General features: G+C 41.6%; 1 long non-coding RNA gene across 1 annotated transcript in view; it reads right to left on the reverse strand.

Annotated features, from left to right (window-relative positions):
* Positions 1 to 1,393: 1,393 nt before the first annotated feature.
* Positions 1,394 to 13,342, reverse strand: part of LOC134898743 (uncharacterized) — a 105,071-nt gene continuing 93,122 nt past the window's right edge. Inside the window, exon 3 of the long non-coding RNA XR_010172484.1 lies at positions 1,394 to 1,605. This is a non-coding gene — a long non-coding RNA (uncharacterized LOC134898743). The remainder of the gene's footprint in view (positions 1,606 to 13,342) is intronic.

The raw sequence follows: 13,342 nt of genomic DNA on the forward strand, positions 1-13,342 counted from the left end.
CACCGCTGGTGTAATCGCACATGCGCAGAATTGAGCAAAGGATACCGGAAGTGTGGCAGAAATGCTTGTGTAATTATATTTATTATTGAAAAAAACAAAACACTTGTTTTTATACCGTGGATGGTCAGTAGTCATCCCCCATAGATATTAACTCACTTTATTGAGCAATTTTGAGTATACAAAAAAAATCACATGCCCACAACAGGAAGTGATGTCACGATTAGTTACTTGATTGTGGCGGGTATAAATAAGAGCCCTGAACAAGCACCTCATTACCCCTTGAAGAAGTCTAAAGGACTATTCTCTCTCTCTGACCTCCTGCTAAATAAGATTGGACTCACCTATGCTCCGTTTTTATCTTTATTTTTATAATTATATTTGATACATATTTATATTTTGTATGGAAATTGTGCTTTATATATATATATATATATATATATATATATATATATATATACTTGCTCTTTGGGAGGAGACACATTCACATCCTGTTGGAGATCCACTAAAACTATATTGGGTTTATAGATATTCTCTATATGGACAGAGAGAACTTCTAATACTGATTCCTCTCCTAGCTCCCCTTGGTTTGGAACTGAATCACAAATTGAGATTGTGGTTGCCGATAGACAGCATTGCCCAATATTAAACTATACTGGGTCTATAGATATTCTTTATATGGGCAGAGAGAATTTCGAGTACCGATCCCTCTCCTCACTCTGATTGGAGCTTAATTTTAACTATTAGCGATACTTCTGTATCCAATATTAATGAGGTGTCCCTTATTTTTGAGGATTAACTAGTTTACCTCTCAAACAGATTTCCCCTGATGAAGTCCACATAAGGACGACATGCGTTGGGTATCAAGATATTATCTCTTCTAGGCAGTCCCATACAACAACAAAAAAGGGGCACAATTGATGTATTTTTATCTGTTTTACTTTTAACAAGTTTATTGAATGTTAAATTGCACAATAAATTTTTATTATACTAGGTTGCTGGTTGAATTTAAAATTTAATTAGACCAATTATATGCGCCCTCTGAATTTGTATTTGTCTCTATTTTTTGAACCCTGTTCTAGCAGAAGGGTTATTCTAGAGGTGCTGCATTTGTTGTAGCGCAAGATAAGGGTATAATTGTGTGTATATATATATATATATATATATATAGAATCTTTGTGTCCGGCACTCAATCCCTCCTTCTACGATGCCCCGGTGCCCTCCAAAACTTGTGTGATGTATATATTACCAATGGCGGCACTCAAGGGGACTTAGAATAGCATAAAAAAGGAGACCAAACTCCTGACAGCAAGTTAACGTTTCAGTTGTATTTTTCACAACTTTCGACAGAACCAACAGACAATACAATGAAAGAAACATTTATACTTACACCCCTCTACGTGCTGAATTACATTCAGGTGTGGCGTTGTAGTGGGCCAGGATGACATCATCCACTTGCGGTGCGGGCCGTTCATATCGTTCCCCGACCGCCGCCCACAGCTTCTCCCACCTGCTGCTACCTCTCTCCTCTGCGGCCGTCGGGGACCGATGACGTACACCGCACCACGCTGGGTCCTCTGCTCCTCCTCCCGCCGCTACGTCAGTAACCTGGCAACCAAAGAATAAACAATTGTGTGAATGCTATAACCCGTCACCACAATACAAATCAATGTACAAAAGCGCTCATCCTTAATATTTCCTTGTAACTAACACAATTTATACTTCAATGCTAATAATTCTTGCTAATACACATTATGTTTCTATCTTATGCGTAAAATGCTGAATACACATCATGTTCTATTATAGACTCAGGAAAAGCATTGTATGCTCAATTGCTCGTTAAGTCCCCCTGGAAACACCGTGCCCAGCCGATGGATCCAGCGGGCCTCCCGTTGCAATAAAGCCCTGTTCCTATCACCTCCCCTGATGTTTTCCGGCTGTTGATCTATGATCTTGTACCTTAATGAGGCCAAACTATGTTTAAATTTCTGGAAGTGTCTAGGGACCGGCTGCGATTGCCCTTCACCTGATAAGGCTGCCCGTATACTTTAACGGTGCATTGCCATTCTCTCCCTAAATTGTCTTGTGGTTTTACCCACGTAAAACATACCACACAGACATCTGATGAAGTATACGACATGTGTACTTGTACACGTCAAAACCTTATCGATTTTGATCCATTTTCCTGAGTGAGGGTGAGCAAAACCTGTTCCAGTTTCCATGAAGCTGCATGTCGTACAGCCCATGCATCTGTAACAGCCTGGTTTTTTAGTTAAAAATGTTGTTTTAGGGGCAGGTTTCTGACTCGAAATGTCATTATGTACCAGCCAGTCTTTCAGGTTCTTGTTCCGAGTATAACTTGGAAAAAGAGAACAATCCCTAAACATACCTAAGTCCTTATCGGATGTGATTATGGGCCATACATCCCGAGTTACTTTAGCAATCTCTCTACTAATGGGACTGTATTGTTGCACAAACGGAACTCTATTTTCAGGATTCTCTGGTACTTTGCATTTCTGCCCAAGCAGTTCCTTCCGATCCATTTTAAGTACCCTTTCCTTAGTTTCCATCAAACTTGACCATTTATACCCACGGGCCTTAAAGTCTAGGGCCATTTTTTGTATCTCTTGTTCTGTGTTAATAATGTCATCAGATATTCTGTGAGCCCTCAAAAATTGTGAGTAAGGTAAGCTGAATTTAGTTGATGGTGGGTGAAAGCTAGACGCATGTAGTACTGTGTTTTTATCTGTTGCTTTCTTAAACAGATTCGTATGGATCTGACCCTCATGTAATGAAATTTCCACATCTAGGTAATTTACTTTTTCCTGACTAATCATAGCAGTAAACTTAATGTTGCTGTCCATATCATTAATCTGTGTTATAAATGCTTCCAGTTCAAGTACAGAAACCTGCCATATTAACAACAAATCATCTATGTATCTCACGAAGAATTTTATCTTGTCCGCTATAACTGGATCTGTGAAAAATAAAGCCTGTTCAACTTCAAACATAAAACAATTTGCAAAGGCAGGCGAAACGCAACTGCCCATTGCACACCCCTGTCTCTGTTGAAACCACTGGTTATCAAATACAAAATAATTCCTAGTCAATGTGAGATACAATAGATGAAGAAACAATGATAAATCCGGACCTTGGTATTCCGGACTAACTGACAAAAGACGTCTGGCTGCCTCTACACCCCTTCCATGTGGAATGTTGGTGTAGAGGCTCACCACGTCTAAAGTGCATAACACACAACCTTCTGGTAATACAGGCAATATACGTAATTTATTGATGAGATTAGTAGTGTCTTTCAAATAGGTACTTTGAATCTGGATTACAGGTTGAAAGAAATAATCTAGATATTGTGATACTTTGTAGTATACCGAATCTCTGGCCGATATTATCGGACGTCCGGGTGGCCTAATTGTGTCTTTATGAATTTTCGGTATAGTGTAAAAAACCCGGGCTACCGGAAAATCTTGTATCAATGCATTTTGTACATTAACTGAAATCAAGTTGTCCCTAACCGTTTCAGCCAGGATCACTTTCAACTCCTTGTTATATTTCATCGTCGGATCTGTCGGTAATCGCTCGTATACTAAAGGATCCAACAACTGTCTGTAAGCTTCATCCTTATAGTCCGTTAGATCTTGAACAATAATGCCTCCCCCCTTGTCCGCTGGGCGTATTACGATATTCGGGTCACTGCTCAAAGAGATTAATACTTCCCGCTCCCCCTTGGACATATTATCCCTATGACGTGGAGGATTTTTGGCCATCTGAGTAACTTTGGAATCCACGACTCGTGCAAAACATTTCAAGGAGGAATTGGTAGTGTTTGGATCAAATGTTGATGGTTTTTTCAATTTAATGGGTATGTCTGATATACCTCCATCCCCAGTCGCCTGTGGTTGGTTGGCAAATAATTATTTTCGTCTCAATCTTCTACTTACGTTAAAGGAGTCGACCTTCCACTGGAATTCTTTAAATTGGCTTACAGGGATATAGGAAAGTCCTTTATTCAGTGCCTGTACTTCCTCAGGGGTCAGGCATTTCTTGGACAGATTAAAAACTATGCTGTTTTCTTTGCCTTGGTGCTTTTCTTTGTTGATCCTTTCGTGCTGTTTGCCCCGCCTGGTACTTTGTCTTTTTTTAGCCCTTGCATCGCTCGGGTGTTCACCCCTAAAGGGGGTTTGCTGGTATTGGAGCTGCTTGCAGTTTCAGTCTCACTCTGAGAAGTATAGTCTCCACTGGAGGAGTCAAATCGAGAGTTCGGACATTGTCTCTGTCTGAACTGATGTTTAAATACACGTTTTCCATCCGGGTTGTTCACCCAGGCATATACCCGACCCTCCTGGTAATCCTTCTGGACAGTGGATAGCTTCTGTCTTTTAAATTTGACGAGATCTTGTTTATAAGTCTCTATTTGAGATGATCATTTCTCAAGCCACTTGTTCTCATTGTCGGCTTGCAGAGTGGGTAGATGTAATAATTCAAAGCTGTTAATAATTTCTTTAATTAAATTCATTTCTCTCGCGGACTCCTCAATGACTAACAGAATAAGGTCTAGACTACACTTATTCAGTATGCCTATCCATTTACGGCAAAAATCAACGTTATATTTGCCTATGGTAGGCATGTTCCGAATTCGGAATCCCCTGGGTATTTGTCTATTACGGTGATAGTCCGACAAGGTCACACCATGTAAAAAGAAATCTGTTTGTTTTTTGTGTAGTCTTAGCAAGTTTTGAAACAGCTGGTCATTGCTTTCCGAGCCTCCTGTGGTGGGCGTTGGGCGCACTGTAATTTTTGATGAAAAAAAATTATAATAAACAAATAAGTATATATATATATATTTATATATACACTGCTCAAAAAAATAAAGGGAACACTAAAATAACACATCCTAGATCTGAATGAATGAAATATTCTTATTAAATACTTTGTTCTTTACATAGTTGAGTGTGCTGACAACAAAATCACACAAAAATTATCAATGGAAATCAAATTTATTAACCCATGGAGGTCTGGATTTGGAGTCACCCTCAAAATTAAAGTGGAAAAACACACTACAGGCTGATCCAACTTTGATGTAATGTCCTTAAAACAAGTCAAAATGAGGCTCAGTAGTGTGTGTGGCCTCCACGTGCCTGTATGACCTCCCTACAACCCACACAAGTGGCTCAGGTAGTGCAGCTCATCCAGGATGGCACATCAATGCGAGCTGTGGCAAGAAGGTTTGCTGTGTCTGTCAGCGTAGTGTCCAGAGCATGGAGGCGCTACCAGGAGACAGGCCAGTACATCAGGAGACAAGGAGGAGGCCGTAGGAGGGCAACAACCCAGCAGCAGGACCGCTACCTCCGCCTTTGTGCAAAGAGGAACAGGAGGAGCACTGCCAGAGCCCTGCAAAATGACCTCCAGCAAGCCACAAATGTGCATGTGTCTACTCAAATGATCAGAAACAGACTCCATGAGGGTGGTATGAGGGCCCGACGTCCACAGGTGGGGGTTGTGCTTACAGCCCAACACTGTGCAGGACGTTTGGCATTTGCCAGAGAACACCAAGATTGGCAAATTCGCCACTGGCGCCCTGTGCTCTTCACAGATGAAAGCAGGTTCTCACTGAGCACATGTGACAGACGTGACAGAGTCTGGAGACGCCAAGGAGAACGTTCTGCTGCCTGCAACATCCTCCAGCATGACCGGTTTAACAGTGGGTCAGTAATGGTGTGGGGTGGCATTTCTTTGGGGGGGCCGCACAGCCCTCCATGTGCTCGCCAGAGGTAGCCTGACTGCCATTAGGTACCGAGGTGAGATCCTCAGACCCCTTGTGAGACCATATGCTGGTGCGGTTGGCCCTGGGTTCCTCCTAATGCAAGACAATGCTAGACCTCATGTGGCTGGAGTGTGTCAGCAATTCCTGCAAGATGAAGGCATTGATGCTATGGACTGGCCCGCCCATTCCCCAGACCTGAATCCAATTGAGCACATCTGGGACATCATGTCTCGCTCCATCCACCAATGCCACGTTGCACCACAGACTGTCCAGGAGTTGGCGGATGCCTTAGTCCAGGTCTGGGAGGAGATCCCTCAGGAGACCATCCGCCACCTCATCAGGAGCATGCCCAGGCATTGTAGGGAGGTCATACAGGCACGTGGAGGCCACACACACTACTGAGCCTCATTTTGACTTGTTTTAAGGACATTACATCAAAGTTGGATCAGCCTGTAGTGTGTTTTTCCACTTTAATTTTGAGGGTGACTCCAAATCCAGACCTCCGTGGGTTAATAAATTTGATTTCCATTGATCATTTTTGTGTGATTTTGTTGTCAGCACATTCAACTATGTAAAGAACAAAGTATTTAATAAGAATATTTCATTCATTCAGATCTAGGATGTGTTATTTTAGTGTTCCCTTTATTTTTTTGAGCAGTGTATATATATATATATATATATATATATATATACATACATACATACACACACACACACACACGTACAGTATATATATCTTACACTCTGTTTAAAATAAAAATCTCCTGTTAAATTTTACATTGGCTACCCATGTTCCTTTTATAGAATCAGTGGGTATTTCTATACTCTGTTTTATTTAACTATGACACAATTGGTCGCTTAAACCCCTATCCCCCTATACTCCATACTCTCTCCCACAGCAACTTACTATTACTGTCTATTTAGGGGACAGCTAACGCCCGTATAATTTGGGAGTGTCTACAAAACAGACTAATAATAAGCATTAAGGTAGCTAAGAGATAAAACTCACAAGTGGCGCTGCACTCTTCTTTTTTTTTCATATATATATACATTAGCTGTTCTACCCATTCTTTGCACAGGAGTTTCTGATTTACATGGTTTTAAATATAAATGAGTGTCAAATATGTGGTAAATCTATAGAGATGTAAATTTGAGATATCTTAATACCTGTATTAGTAATTTATTAATCCATGGTTCTTGGCGTTACCCGAGGAGCACACGTAACAGATAAGGTAAAAAGTGACCATTTTGTACTTTACTAAATATTACACACTGGAGGTGCAATCCAAATTTTGATTGGATTGTCCGTTTGGGCGTTATCGTTCACACAACGCAAGCCACGCATCGGTAATGACATAATTATGTCAAACCCCTATTCTTCCCCTTAAGGTAGGTTTATTAAAATTTTAATTATTTAGTTCTCCTATTTCCCACCTGAAGAATTCCAATGTTAAATTTCAGCTTCCTAACATAATTAGTAATGAGGCAGTCAGTCAGTCAGTCAGTGAGTGATTGAGTGAGGGCGTTCACCTGTATATTTATACACACATACACTATATTGACAAAAGTATTTGGCCTCACCTGTTAATTATTGAATGAAGGTGTTTCAATCAGACTCATTGCCAAATGTGTATAAAATCAAGCACCTAGCCATGCAGTCTCAATTTGCAAACTTTTGTGATACAACATGGGTCGTTCTAAAGAGCTCAGTGACTTCAAGCATGGTAAGATGCCACCTTTGTAATAAGATGGTTCATTAAATTTCATCCCTTCTGGATATTACATGGCCAACTGTAAGTGATATTATTAAAAAATGGAATCACTTAGGAACAGCAAAAACTCAGACACGAAGCAGAAAGACCACATAAAATCACAAAGTACGCTCAATGGGCGGTATTCAATTCTTTTCACCCCCTTCCAAAACCCGTTCTATTTCTGCTGACGAGAGTGGTAAAATCAATTTAGCTTGCTGCCACCAGGGGTTGCGAGGTGCCCTAACCCTTTATGCAGATAAACCTGATTACTATGGGCGCAATATGCATGATAACGGGGATCACTTTAGAAAGGAGATTGGGTGTGATATATCATTTGAATACCACCGAATGACTGCAAAGGCGCATTGTGCGTAAAAGTTGCTTTCACTCTGCTGATTCCATATCTGAAGAGTTACGAACTTCCATTAATGTAAGCACAAGAACTGTATAGCGGGAGCTTAGTAGGATGGGTTTCCATGACAAGCAACTGCATGCAAGCCTCTCATCACTAAGTTCAATGCCAAGCATTGGATGGAGTGGTGTAAAGCACACCGGCACTGGACTGTGGAGCAGTGGAAACGTGTTCTGTGGAGTGATGAATCACGCTTTTCTGTTTACCAGTCAGATGGGCGAGTCTGGATTTGGTGGATGCTGGGAGAAAGTTACCTGACTGCCTGAATTGTGCCAACTGTGAAGTTTGGTGGAGGAGGCATAATGATATGGGGCTGTATTTCAGGGTTTGGACTAGGCCCCTTATCTTCAATGAACATTAGTACTTGAACTCACAAATGCTCTACAGCGGAGGTTCTCAAATGCGGTCCTCAAGGCACCCCAATGATCCAGGTTTTAAGTGCATCCATGGCTAAGCACATATATATATATATATATATATATATATGTGTGTGTGTGTGTGTGTGTGTGTGTGTGTGTGTGTGTGTGTGTGGCAGTATTGTGCTGGAGTAGCAACCCAAATAAATCCATTACTGGTTCTCCACGGAGAGGTTGGAATGGGTACTAACTACCCAGGCTTGTTAGAGGCGCCTCACGCAAGCCCAGATCAGCTGCTAAAGTGGACATTGTTCCTCTTTGCAGCACTGCTGAAAGGGGCAAATGTCCCCCTATGTATCTGTATCCACCCCCGTGTGCAACCCCCAGCATCACCTGTGCAATCATTGGCATTCATTGTGCATCAGCTAGTTGCCGCAAAACTCTTTACATTTTTTGGAAGGGGCGTGGCCATGCATCCCTGGATTTGACCACCCTCCCTCAGCACCCTGGCCCATGGCCACTCTCTTTTTTTTTTTAACACATTTTATTGGGTGCATACAAGGCAAAGTAGGTAAACAAAGTACAAATGTAACTGCAATGGGTTGTAACATCAACAGGTTGAATCCTTTTTTTTTTTTTTTTAATTTAAGGCAATTTAAAAGGGTAACTCTCGGCAATGGAGTGGCCGTCCATCAAATAGAGTTGATAGTAGTAGTTAGAAGAAAATAATACTCGAAGAGAAAATAGAAGAGGTCAAGGGCACAGGGAGATAGAGCAAGTCCAGTCAGAAAGAGAGAAAGGGAGTAGAGAGGGGTGGAGGGGTGGCCTCCAAAGACACGAGGTTGGTAGAGCAGCAATGCACGGTATCAAGTTACAAATGGGGAGGAAGCCTGTTGTAAGGCTAGCCAGGGGGACCATATTTTATCAAATTGTTTAGAGGTGTTACGAATAACAGCGGTCATGTATTCCATTTTATGTACATACCAAATTCGTGAGATTATCACCGGCATTGGGGAGGGAGTCGGGCTTTTCCAGTCCGTGGCTATTTGGCATGTCATTGCCGAAACTACATGTCGAAATAGCCTGTTTTGGTGTCGGTTAAGAGTAGGGAGGGTCATGGGGAGCAGAAAGTATTGGGGGTCAGGAGAAATGGAGGTTTCAAATAAGTGCGAGAGCAAAGTAATAAGCTCACTCCAAATTTAAAATTTTTTTGGGCAGGTCCACCATATGTGTATAAACGAGCCAACGTCTGCACAACCCCTCCAGCATCTATCCGTGGTGTCGGGGAACATAGCATGTAGACGGGACGGGACATAATACCAGCGGTAGAGCAATTTGTAGATATTTTCTTTAATTTTTACACATATGGAACTGGAAGCTGCATTATCCCAGATATCCACCCAATCTTCGTTGTCATTAGTAAATTCCAGCTCTTTTTCCCATGCCAACTCGTGAGGGGCTCGGGATGAAGTAGGGTAGTCGTTAAGTAAAGCGTATATATCGGAAATGAGGCCCTTAGTGTTGGTGCATTTCCAGCTAATGTATTCGAAGGGGGATAGTTGTATATTGAGAAGGATAGTGGTAATGGTGGAGTGGAAATGTCTAATTTGCATATATCGAAAGAAGTCCGAAGAAGGGATTACTGTTCCATCTCAGATATCTGCAAATTGAGGGAAGGCAGCATTAGAAGTGATATCATTAATATACAACATACCGCTCGAGCGCCAGGATGTATATGAGGATCTACACGTACCCGGGGGGAAGGCTGGATTATGAAATAATGGAATTAGCGGGGACGGATGTGGGGCCAAAGTGAACCGTCTATTTGCCAAGTCCCATGTCGCTAATGAACGACTTACCACGGGATGTGAAAGGATCGTGCGGGGGCGCTGGTTCCAGCAAAGCCATAGTAGGGAGGATAGTGTGGCCAAACCCATCTCCTCTGCCTCAATGCTCACCCAAACTTTCCCCGTCCTGCCCTCGTTGCACCATTGTGCACATTGAGAGAGCTGCGCAACATAGAAGTATTTTCTAAAGTCCTGGATACCCAGCCCTCCGCCTCTGGAAGGGCGTTGAAGCAGTTTAAATCTGATGCGAGGGCGTTTACGGTTCCAGATAAAAAAGGACGTTTGGCGTTGCAAGGTCTTAAAAACATAGGTAGGGACATAAATCGGGAGAATCTGAAACAAATACAGAAGTTGGGGGAGCACACTCATCCTGACCGAGTTTTTCCTGCCTATCCATGAGATGAAGTAATTGGACCACTCCAACAAATCATCTTTGATTTTCTGCAATAAGCGGTGGTAATTTGCTTGGAAAAGTTGGTGGTGATGATGGGTCAAGTACATACCGAGGTACTTGATTTTCTTTGTATACCAGTTACAGGGTAGGATAGTTTGTAGTTCTTGTTTGAGAGCTGCCGGGATATGAAAGTCAAGGACCTCTGTTTTGTCAACGTTACTTTTATAACCGGAAAACTGAGAATACGAACGGATCTCAGTTAAAAGAGAGGGAAGGGATTGGGCTGGATCTGTGAGAGAAATCAGGACATCATCAGCATATAACGTAATCTTGTGCTCGGATAGGCCCGTAGACACTCCGTGGATAGTGTGTTATTACGAATCTTTGCTGCCAGAGGCTCCATGACTAGTGTGAAAATTAAAGGAGAAAGTGGGCATCCCTGCCTGGTGCCATTGGCAATCCCAAAACTGGCGGATGAAACACCGTTAACCAAAACCTGGGCCAATGGGGAGCGGTAGAGTGCTTTAATCCCCTCTAAAAATTTACCAGAGAATCCCATTTTGCCAAGGACTGCGAAGGCAAAAGACCACGAAATGCGGTCGAAATCCTTCTCCGCGTCGAGAGCCAGAATGAGGGAGGGAGACTTCCGCTTTTCAATGGAGTAGATTAGGTCTATGGCCCTTCTAGTGTTGTCAGACGCCTGGCGTCCAGGAATGAAGCTGACCTGGTCCGGGTGGACCAAACCGGGCAACAAGGGAGCCAGACGGTTGGCTAATATTGTGATCAAGGGCGCCCAAAATTTAGGAGGAAAGTTTGGAAATAATGAACATCATAAAAAATAAATAAATGATAAAAACATGAAATAAATGTAATAATAATGGTTGCAACAATACTTATGGATTCTTCTAGATATTCTTAATCAGTTGTCCATCTATGGTTTAAATCCTCAGAAAGTCCTCAGTTGATATGTGAAAACAAGAATTTAAGAAAAAAACCAATGTGTAGTACAATTAATGAGGAAATGTCTTAATAAATGGTGTCCGGAAAATGAGGCCCTGGTGAATAAGGGGCTTGATAGTAGGAAGGATAGATTCTCGCCACCAATATTCTCAGAATTCAAGACGTACCAAAACTCACATAGTGTGAAGTAGGAACAAACATATAGCGGTATCTTTATTTGATCGGATAATTTTAGGTACAGCGTACCTCACTCACATGTCCAGTAGATGTTCTCCACATATAAAGGTATCTTTAAAAATCTTTAAGAACGGTCCAATGAAGTGAGTTTAAAAGAAAAAGTTTTTATTTGACATAAGTCAAAAAATAATAAAATTACAGGTAATTACAATTTGACCTTGTTCTTCGGGCAAAGAGTGGGGGTGTCGGGAGATATGGTTGGAAAATCTCCAAATACAAGAAGGTAGTCCGGAATCCCCTCTGTAAACAGGTACCCCCAAAAAATACCTTAAGATGGTCAAAAAACCTGTTTGAAAGTGTGAATCCACGCTCAGCATGCACCAACGCCGTTTCAACCGTGTCGGTCTTTTTCAAGGTGTATGTGCTGAGTGTGGATGGAGGCTATTTAACCTATCAAACAGGAAATGATCATTTTGCAATGCATGATGGTAAGAAACGTATTTCATCATTCTATTGTTTATAACAGTGAATATAAAATGAGGACAGTACTTATAAACTAACAGCTTATGTGTGTGTTAAAAATGTGGAGTTTTATAAAGCTGCACCTAATTAAACAGAAACAACGTAAGAAGGAGAAAGAACCGCTGGACCGGAAGTTGCCTTGGTCCGCGTTGCGTTCCAAATGAACCGGAAGTGGGAACATGCGTTCCACACAACCGGAAGTGCGTTTCACCGAATGTATGCGCTAAACCGGAAATGACCGCAGTTTCACGTGACACATGCAGGAAGCGAGGCCATGCGTTCCACCCGGCGGAGATTGCGTTCCACAAGGCAGTGTTAGGTGGATACGTGGCAATGGAATGTGTCAATGGTACATTCCACCCAGACTTTTGCAATAAAGCCATGTATTTGATATGGTTAATCGGTGAATAAAGTTAAAACATACAATACCGTTGGGATAATGTAACGGTCTCAAAATACAGCATAATTATAAATACATGTAATGGCAGATAAATGAGGATAAACATATAACGATAATTTATGCATAAATAAGAAAAAGGAGAAAGAGAGAAAAAAAATGAAAAGGAGGTGTTTTACAAGAACCATTTTAACTCAAAGTCAGAATTGAGACCGGCGGGCATAATTGTATCAAGTTTGAAAATCCATTGCATTTCTGCCCTAGCGAGATTCCCGTCCGTGTCTCTGTCTTTCCAAGTGGCTTTAACATGTTGTATGCCAATGAAAGACATAATATGTTTCGTGGATGAATTATGTTTTTTTTAAAAATGATCTGAAAGTGTGTGTGTGGTAACGCCTTTTTTGATGTTTCTCAAATGCTCGGCAAGGCGTGTCATGAGGGATCTCCCCGTTCTTCCTATATAGACTAAGCCGCAGCTGCACTTTATGTAATATACCACATTGGTTGTGTGGCAAGTAATAAAATCTTTTATTATATATTTGTTATTGTTATGAGTAAATTCAGTATATTTTGAAATTGTTGATGGTACGGACCGGCAAACCAGGCAAGTCCCACATCGATGAAATCCCTTCGTTCTAATTGGATTGAGGGAGTCAAAAGGCAGAGAACTTTTTACTAATGTATTTTTTAAGTTATTGCTTCTTCTGTATATGAATTTCGGTTTGTCGGGTATAATGTTCTTCAAAA

Source organism: Pseudophryne corroboree, chromosome 1, assembly GCF_028390025.1.
Source record: "Pseudophryne corroboree isolate aPseCor3 chromosome 1, aPseCor3.hap2, whole genome shotgun sequence".
NCBI classification, from domain to species: domain Eukaryota; kingdom Metazoa; phylum Chordata; class Amphibia; order Anura; family Myobatrachidae; genus Pseudophryne; species Pseudophryne corroboree.